Below are 10,322 nucleotides of genomic sequence, written 5' to 3'. Positions count from 1 at the left end.
CCAGAAAGTTTTGGAAAAGTCATGGAATTGTTTTTAACACAACATAACAATATGTCATGTATTGTATTGTATTGTATTTTCACCTGGTCTTAACCTCAGCGTTGTATTCAGGGAGAGATATTAAGAATCCATGACCCACAGACATTATCATTCATTTATAGTTAAACCTCTGAGGGGAAACTTTAACACTGATTAGTGTTCTTATTGGAGAATGTCGACTGACATTTTCAGGAACACACAGTCATGGAAATTTGCCAAAAAGTCATGGAAAAATCCTGAAAAAAATCCTGAAAAAATCCTGAAAAAGTCCTGGAAAAGTACTGGTTAAAATGCGTATGAATGCTGAATTAAGTAAAATCGGATAATTTCTCACGGCACAATGGTTGAAAATCACTGGTTTAGATGAACTATCACTGGTTTAGATGAACTATTACTGGTTTAGATGAACTATTACTGGTTTAGATGAACTATTACTGGTTTAGATGAACTATCACTGGTTTAGATGAACTATCACTGGTTTAGATGAACTATTACTGGTTTAGATGAACTATTACTGGTTTAGATGAACTATTACTGGTTTAGATGAACGATCGCTGGTTTAGATGAACTATTACTGGTTTAGATGAACTATCACTGGTTTAGATGAACTATTACTGGTTTAGATGAACTATCACTGGTTAAGATGAACGATCGCTGGTTTAGATGAACTATCACTGGTTTAGATGAACGATCGCTGGTTTAGATGAACTATTACTGGTTTAGATGAACTATCACTGGTTTAGATGAACTATCACTGGTTTAGATGAACTATTACTGGTTTAGATGAACTATTACTGGTTTAGATGAACGATCGCTGGTTTAGATGAACTATTACTGGTTTAGATGAACTATCACTGGTTTAGATGAACTATTACTGGTTTAGATGAACTATCACTGGTTAAGATGAACGATCGCTGGTTTAGATGAACTATCACTGGTTTAGATGAACGATCGCTGGTTTAGATGAACTATTACTGGTTTAGATGAACTATCACTGGTTTAGATGAACTATCACTGGTTTAGATGAACTATTACTGGTTTAGATGAACTATCACTGGTTTAGATGAACTATTACTGGTTTAGATGAACTATCACTGGTTTAGATGAACTATCACTGGTTTAGATGAACTATTACTGGTTTAGATGAACTATCACTGGTTTAGATGAACTATTACTGGTTTAGATGAACTATCACTGGTTTAGATGAACTATTACTGGTTTAGATGAACTATCACTGGTTTAGATGAACTATTACTGGTTTAGATGAACTATTACTGGTTTAGATGAACTATCACTGGTTTAGATGAACTATTACTGGTTTAGATGAACTATTACTGGTTTAGATGAACTATTACTGGTTTAGATGAACGATGTCCTGTCTCCCTCCTGCAGCTGTACCACATGGCGTCCCAGTCCAAGAGCCTCAGCGGCCACAAAGTCCAGTTTGTTCCCTTCCCGTCGTCTCTGGCCTACAAACACAAGTTCATCTACAGGAGCCCGGAGCTGCCCAACATCCTCAGGTACTGGTACCAGCAGAACATTACAACATCCTCTGGTACTGGTACCAGTAGAACATTACAACATCCTCAGGTACTGGTACCAGCAGAACATTACAACATCCTCAGGTACTGGTACCAGCAGAACATTACAACATCCTCTGGTACCAGCAGAACATTAGAACATCCTCTGGGACTGGTACCAGCAGAACATTACAACATCCTCAGTCTACATCGTAGACTGTCCCCGACATCGTAGACCGTCCCCGACATCGTAGACTGTCCCCCGACATCGTAGACTGTCCCCGACATCGTAGACAGTCCCAAACATCGTAGACTGTCCCCGACATCGTAGACCGTCCCCGACATCGTAGACTGTCCCCGACATCGTAGACCCTCCCCAATATCGTAGAGGAGTTAGTTTAGATAACTTTAGTTTAAATAACTTAAGTTTAGTTAACGTTAACTTAAGTTAAGATAACTAAAGTTAAGATAACTAAAGTTTAGGTTACTAAAGTTTAGATAACTAAAGTTAAGATAACTTAAGTTTAGGTTACTAAAGTTTAGATAACTAAAGTTAAGATAACTAAAGTTAAGATAACTTAAGTTTAGGTAACTTAAGTTAAGATAACTTAAGTTTAGGTAACTAAAGTTTAGATAACTAAAGTTAAGATAACTAAAGTTAAGATAACTTAAGTTTAGGTAACTAAAGTTAAGATAACTAAAGTTAAGATAACTTAAGTTAAGATAACTTAAGTTAAGATGACTTAAGTTTAGGTAACTTAAGTTAAGATAACTTAAGTTAAGATAACTTAAGTTTAGTTAACGTTAACTTAAGTTTAGGTAACTTTTACGTTAGTTGAGACTTTAAGCTGGCGGGGTAAAGACGTTGTGTCCAACAGTTCTCACGTTCAGCTGTTTCGGGGAAAGTTCGAGACGTCCACGATGATGTGAAAGAGACGTAACTTTTCTCTCTCTGTGTTTTTGTTGTTGCAGTGATTTCCTCGGCACCGCTCACCAACAGACGGACGATTCAGCCTGAATACACACACACACACACACACACACACACACACACACACACACACACACACACACACACACACACACACACACATACTCACATATATACAAACACACACAGACACACAGACACACACAGACATAGAAAGACACACACACAGACATAGAGACACACACACAGACACATACACACACACAGACACACACAGACATAGACATACACACACACAGACATAGAGACACACACACACACACACACACACACACAGATACACACATACATACACTGACACAAACACACAGACATACACACAGAGACACACATACACACAGATACATACACTGACATATACACACAGACACACTGACACACACACACACACACACAGATACACACATACACACATATACATACACTGACATATACACACAGACACATAGACAGAGACACACACACACACACAAACAGACACACATGCACAGACATACACGGACATATACACACACACACACACACACACACACATTAGGGTTGTTTTCTGATGGGACTAAATATTCTCGCATGAACTGAAAACACATTCCTGATTTTATTTCGGCGTTTCCGTTTCTCTCACATCGACGACGACGACGACGACCTCGAGGAAACCGAACAGAGACTTTAGAGTTTTATCTTTTTAAATATTTCTTCATCTTCATTCTTAACAATCTGCATAATTTGAATTTTTTTTTGTCTTTGTTTTTTTGCTCTTTTGGGTCCATGTGATCATGTCTGACTTGCGGCTTGTTTTTTAAAACGTCTTCTCAGCGTGAAGGCCTGTTGACGACTTGAACTATAAATTAAAGATTTCTTGTTTTATGTCGCTGTGGATTTCTTTCTTTGGGTGGCAGAGACAACGGCGAGGAAGATCCTCATCAGTGTTCACAACAACTTCATCTTCATCTCATATTACACACAAGTTCTGGAGTCTTTTGAAAAAGTCATAGTATAGTATGTCGAAAAAAGTGATTAAAAAGTCATAGTATAGTATGTGGAAAAAAGTGATAAAAGTCATAGTATGTGGAAAAAAGTGATAAAAGTCATAGTATAATATGTCGAAAAAAGTGATAAAAGTCATAGTATAGTATGTGGAAAAAAGTGATAAAAGTCATAGTATAATATGTCAAAAAAAGTGATAAAAGTCATAGTATAGTATTTCGAAAAAAAGTGATAAAAAGTCATAGTATATGTCTAAAAAGTCATAGAAATTTATAGTACAGTATGTTGAAAATGTATTAAAAGTCATAATTATAATATGTCGAAAAAAAGTCATAGTATAATATCTTGAAAAAGTGATAAAAAGTCATAGTATAGTATGTCGAAAAAGTCAATAAAAGTCATAGTATAGTATGTCCAAAAAAGTCATTAAAAAGTCATAGTATAGTATGTGTAAAAAGTGATTAAAAAGTCATAGTATAGTATGTCTAAAAAGTGATTAAAAGTCATAGTATAGTATGTCGGAAAAAGTGATTAAAAAGTCATAGTATAGTATGTCTAAAAGTGATTTAAAAACATGTAGTATAGTATGTCTAAAAAGTGTTAAAAAGTCATAGTATAGTATGTCTAAAAAGTGATTAAAAAGTCATAGTATAATATGTAGGAAAAAGTGATAAAAGTATTATAGTATGTGCGGAAAAAGTTTAAAAGTCATAGTATAGTATGTCTAAAAAGTCATTAAAAAGTCATAGTATAGTATGTCGGAAAAAGTGATAAAAAGTCATAGTATAGTATGTCGGAAAAAGTGATAAAAAGTCATAGTATAGTATGTCGGAAAAAGTGATAAAAAGTCATAGTATAGTATGTCGGAAAAAGTGATAAAAAGTCATAGTATAGTATGTCTAAAAAGTGATTAAAAAGTCATAGTATAGTATGTCTAAAAAGTCATTAAAAAGTCATAGTATAGTATGTCGGAAAAAGTGATAAAAAGTCATAGTATAGTATGTCGGAAAAAGTGATAAAAAGTCATAGTATAGTATGTCTAAAAAGTGATTAAAAGTCATAGTATAGTATGTCTAAAAAGTGATAAAAAGTCATAGTATAGTATGTGGAAAAAAGTGATAAAAGTCATAGTATAGTATGTGGAAAAAAGTGATAAAAGTCATAGTATAGTATGTGGAAAAAAGTGATAAAAGTCATAGTATAATATGTCGAAAAAAGTGATAAAAGTCATAGTATAATATGTCGAAAAAAGTGATAAAAGTCATAGTATAATATGTCGAAAAAAGTGATAAAAGTCATAGTATAGTATGTGGAAAAAAGTGATAAAAGTCATAGTATAGTATTTCGAAAAAAGTGATAAAAAGTCATAGTATATGTCTAAAAAGTCATAAAAATTTATAGTACAGTATGTTGAAAAAGTAATAAAAAGTCATAGTATAATATGTCGAAAAAAGTCATAGTATAATATCTTGAAAAAGTGATAAAAAGTCATAGTATAGTATGTCGAAAAAGTCATTAAAAAGTCATAGTATAGTATGTCGAAAAAGTCATTAAAAAGTTATATGTATGTGCGGAAAAAAAATATATTAAAAAGTCATAGTATAGTATGTCTAAAAAGTGATTAAAAAGTCATAGTATAGTATGTCGAGAAAAGTGATTAAAAGATCATAGTATAGTATGTCTAAAAGTGATTAAAAGTCAGTATAGTATGTCTAAAAAGTGTTAAAAGTCATAGTATAGTATGTCCAAAAAGTGATTAAAAGTCATAGTATAGTATGTCGGAAAAAGTGATAAAAAGTCATAGTATAGTATGTCGGAAAAAGTGATTAAAAAGTCATAGTATAGTATGTCTAAAAAGTCATTAAAAAGTCATAGTATAGTATGTCTAAAAAGTGATTAAAAAGTCATAGTATAGTATGTCTAAAAAGTGATTAAAAAGTCATAGTATAGTATGTCTAAAAAGTGATTAAAAAGTCATAGTATAGTATGTCGGAAAAAGTGATTAAAAAGTCATAGTATAGTATGTCTAAAAAGTGATTAAAAAGTCATAGTATAGTATGTCTAAAAAGTGATTAAAAAGTCATAGTATAGTATGTCTAAAAAGTGATTAAAAAGTCATAGTATAGTATGTCGGAAAAAGTGATTAAAAAGTCATAGTATAGTATGTCTAAAAAGTGATTAAAAAGTCATAGTATAGTATGTCTAAAAAGTGATTAAAAAGTCATAGTATAGTATGTCTAAAAAGTGATTAAAAAGTCATAGTATAGTATGTCGGAAAAAGTGATAAAAAGTCATAGTATAGTATGTCGGAAAAAGTGATTAAAAAGTCATAGTATAGTATGTCTAAAAAGTCATTAAAAAGTCATAGTATAGTATGTCGGAAAAAGTGATAAAAAGTCATAGTATAGTATGTCGGAAAAAGTGATAAAAAGTCATAGTATAGTATGTCTAAAAAGTGATTAAAAAGTCATAGTATAGTATGTCTAAAAAGTCATTAAAAAGTCATAGTATAGTATGTCGGAAAAAGTGATAAAAAGTCATAGTATAGTATGTGAAAAAAAAGTGATAAAAAGTCATAGTATAGTATGTCGAGAAAAGTGATAAAAAGTCATAATATAGTATGTGGAAAAGTGAGTGTTATAAAAGTCATAGTATAGTATGTCCAAAAAGTGATTAATAAAAGTCATAGTATAGTATGTGGAAAAAAGTGATAAAAGTCATAGTATGAGTATGTGGAAAAAAAAGTGATAAAAGTCATAGTATTAGTATGTGGAAAAAAGTGATAAAAGTCATAGTATAATATGTCGAAAAAAGTGATAAAAGTCATAGTATAATATGTCGAAAAAAGTGATAAAAGTCATAGTATAATATGTGGAAAAAAGTGATAAAAGTCATAGTATAGTATGTGGAAAAAAGTGATAAAAGTCATAGTATAGTATTTCGAAAAAAGTGATAAAAAGTCATAGTATATGTCTAAAAAGTCATAAAAATTTATAGTACAGTATGTTGAAAAAGTAATAAAAAGTCATAGTATAATATGTCGAAAAAAGTCATAGTATAAGTTCTGGAGTCTTTTGAAAAAGTCATAGTATAGTATGTCGAAAAAAGTGATTAAAAAGTCATAGTATAGTATGTCTAAAAAGTGATTAAAAAGTCATAGTATAGTATGTCGAAAAAAGTGATAAAAGTCATAGTATGTGGAAAAAAGTGATAAAAGTCATAGTATAATATGTCGAAAAAAGTGATAAAAGTCATAGTATAGTATGTGGAAAAAAGTGATAAAAGTCATAGTATAGTATGTGGAAAAAAGTGATAAAAGTCATAGTATAATATGTGGAAAAAAGTGATAAAAGTCATAGTATAATATGTCGAAAAAAGTGATAAAAGTCATAGTATAGTATTTCGAAAAAAGTGATAAAAAGTCATAGTATATGTCTAAAAAGTCATAAAAATTTATAGTACAGTATGTTGAAAAAGTAATAAAAAGTCATAGTATAATATGTCGAAAAAAGTCATAGTATAATATCTTGAAAAAGTGATAAAAAGTCATAGTATAGTATGTCGAAAAAGTCATTAAAAAGTCATAGTATAGTATGTCGAAAAAGTCATTAAAAAGTCATAGTATAGTATGTCTAAAAAGTGATTAAAAAGTCATAGTATAGTATGTCTAAAAAGTCATTAAAAAGTCATAGTATAGTATGTCGGAAAAAAGTTTAAAAGTCATAGTATAGCTAGTATGTCTAAAAAGTGATTAAAAAGTCATAGTATAGTATGTCGGAAAAAGTGATAAAAAGTCATAGTATAGTATGTCTAAAAAGTGATTAAAAAGTCATAGTATAGTATGTCTAAAAAGTGATTAAAAAGTCATAGTATAGTATGTGGAAAAAAGTGATAAAAGTCATAGTATAGTATGTGGAAAAAAGTGATAAAAGTCATAGTATAGTATGTGGAAAAAAGTGATAAAAAGTCATAGTATAGTATGTCGAAAAAAGTGATAAAAGTCATAGTATAGTATGTCTAAAAAGTCATTAAAAAGTCATAGTATAGTATGTCGAAAAAAGTGATTAAAAAGTCATAGTATAGTATGTCTAAAAAGTGATTAAAAAGTCATAGTATAGTATGTCGGAAAAAGTGATTAAAAAGTCATAGTATAGTATGTCTAAAAAGTGATTAAAAAAGTCATAGTATGGTATGTGCAAAAAAGTGTAAAAAGTCATAGTATAGTATGTCTAAAAAGTGATTAAAAAGTCATAGTATAGTATGTCGGAAAAAGTGATAAAAGGTTCCATAGTATAGTATGTCGGAAAAAAGTGATTAAAAAGTCATAGTATAGTATGTCTAAAAAATTTAAAAAGTCATAGTAGGTATGTCCAAAAGTCATTAAAGAAGTTATAGTATATTAGCAAAAGTCATTAAAAAGTCATAGTATAGTATGTCTAAAAAGTGATTAAAAAAAATCATAGTATAGTATGTCGAAAAAAGTGATTAAAAAGTCATAGTATAGTATGTCTAAAAAGTGATTAAAAAGTCATAGTATAGTATGTCTAAAAAGTGATTAAAAAGTCATAGTATAGTATGTCTAAAAAGTGATTAAAAAGTCATAGTATAGTATGTCGGAAAAAGTGATAAAAAGTCATAGTATAGTATGTCGGAAAAAGTGATTAAAAAGTCATAGTATAGTATGTCTAAAAAGGAGTGATTAAAAGTCATAGTATAGTATGTCTAAAAAGTGATTAAAAAGTCATAGTAGTATAGTCGAGGAAAAGTGATAAAAGTCATAGTATAGTATGTCGGAAAAAGTGATTAAAAAGTCATAGTATAGTATGTCTAAAAAGTCATTAAAAAGTCATAATTATAGTATGTCGGAAAAAGTGAGAGTAAAAAGTCATAGTATAGTATGTCGGAAAAAGTGATAAAAAGTCATAGTATGAGTATGTCTAAAAAGGATTAAAAAGTCATAGTATAGGTATATGTAAAAGTCATTAAAAAGTCATAGTATAGTATGCCGGAAAAAAGTGATAAAAAGTCATAGTATAGTATGTCGAAAAAAGTGATAAAAAGTCATAGTATATAGTATGTCGGAAAAAGTGATAAAAAGTCATAAGTATAGTATGTCGAAAAAGTGATAAAAAGTCATAGTATAGTATGTCTAAAAAGTTAAAAAGTCATAGTATAGTTATGTCTAAAAGTCATTAAAAAGTCATAGTATAGTATGTCGGAAAAAGTGATAAAAAGTCATAGTATAGTATGTCTAAAAAGTGATTAAAAAGTCATAGTATAGTATGTCTAAAAAAAGTGATTAAAAAGTCATAGTATGAGTATGTAGGAAAAAAAAAGTGATAAAAGTCATAGTATAGTATGTGGAAAAAAAAGTGATAAAAGTCATAGTATAGTATGTGGAAAAAAGTGATAAAGTATGCTGTAATATGTCGAAAAAAGTGATAAAAGTCATAGTATATGTCGAGAAAAAGGTGTAAAAAGTCATAGTATAGTATGTGGAAAAAAGTGATAAAAGTCATAGTATAGTATTTCGAAAAAAAGGTGATAAAAAGTCATAGTATATAGTCTAAAAAGTCATAAAATTTATAGTACAGTTATGTTGGAAAAGTAATAAAAAGTCATAGTATAATGTCGAAAAAAAAAGTCATAGTTTTTCTAGGTCTTTTGAAAAGATCATTAAGTATAGTATGTCGAAAAAAGTGATTAAAAAGTCATAGTATGGTATGTCTAAAAGTGATTAAAAAGTCATAGTATATAGTATGTGAAAAAAAAGTGATAAAAGTCATAGTATGTGGAAAAAAGTGATAAAAGTCATAGTATAATATGTCGAAAAAAGTGATAAAAGTCATAGTATAGTATGTGGAAAAAAGTGATAAAAGTCATAGTATAGTATGTGGAAAAAAGTGATAAAAGTCATAGTATAATATGTGGAAAAAAGTGATAAAAGTCATAGTATAATATGTCGAAAAAAGTGATAAAAGTCATAGTATAGTATTTCGAAAAAAGTGATAAAAAGTCATAGTATATGTCTAAAAAGTCATAAAAATTTATAGTACAGTATGTTGAAAAAAGTAATAAAAAGTCATAGTATAATATCTGAGAAAAAAAGTCATAGTATAATATCTTGAAAAAGTGATAAAAAGTCATAGTATAGTATGTCGAAAAAGTCATTAAAAGTCATAGTAGTATGTGAAAAAAGTCATTAAAAAGTCATAGTATAGTATGTCTAAAAAGTGATTAAAAAGTCATAGTATAGTATGTCTAAAAAGTCATTAAAAAGTCATAGTATAGTGTATGTCAGGAAAAAGGTGATAAAAAGTCATAGTATAGGTATGTCTAAAAAGTGATTAAAAGTCATTATAGTGTACGGAAAAAGTAATAAAAAAGTCATAGTATGGTATGTCGAAAAAGTGATTAAAAAGTCATAGTATAATATGTCGGAAAAAGTGATAAAAAAGTCATAGTATAGTATGTCTAAAAAGTGATTAAAAAGTCATAGTATAGTATGTCTAAAAAAGTGATTAAAAGTCTAGTATAGTGTGTGGAAAAAAAATGTTAAGATCATAGTATAGTATGTGAAAAAAGTGATAAAAGTCATAGTATAAAGTATAAAAAAAAGTCATAGTATAGTATGTGGAAAAAAAGTGATAAAAGTCATAGTATAGTATGTGGAAAAAAGATGATAAAAAGTCATAGTATAGTATGTCGAAAAAAGTGATAAAAAGTCATAGTATAATATGTCGAAAAAAGTGATAAAAGTCATAGTATAGTATTTCGAAAAAAAGGTG

At 29.3% G+C, this 10,322-nt stretch overlaps 1 long non-coding RNA gene across 1 annotated transcript; it reads left to right on the top strand.

Moving 5' to 3' along the window:
* Positions 1-1,397: 1,397 nt before the first annotated feature.
* Positions 1,398-2,655, top strand: LOC120547652. The gene is made up of 2 exons (XR_005637089.1): positions 1,398-1,559; positions 2,532-2,655. It is a non-coding gene; the product is annotated as an uncharacterized LOC120547652 (long non-coding RNA).
* The last annotated feature ends 7,667 nt before the right edge of the window (positions 2,656-10,322 follow it).

The sequence above is a fragment of the Perca fluviatilis genome, chromosome 19 (genome assembly GCF_010015445.1).
Source record: "Perca fluviatilis chromosome 19, GENO_Pfluv_1.0, whole genome shotgun sequence".
NCBI lineage: Eukaryota > Metazoa > Chordata > Actinopteri > Perciformes > Percidae > Perca > Perca fluviatilis.
The sequence above is the reverse complement of the archived record's forward strand: the minus strand, read 5'-3'. Positions and strand labels throughout refer to the sequence as shown.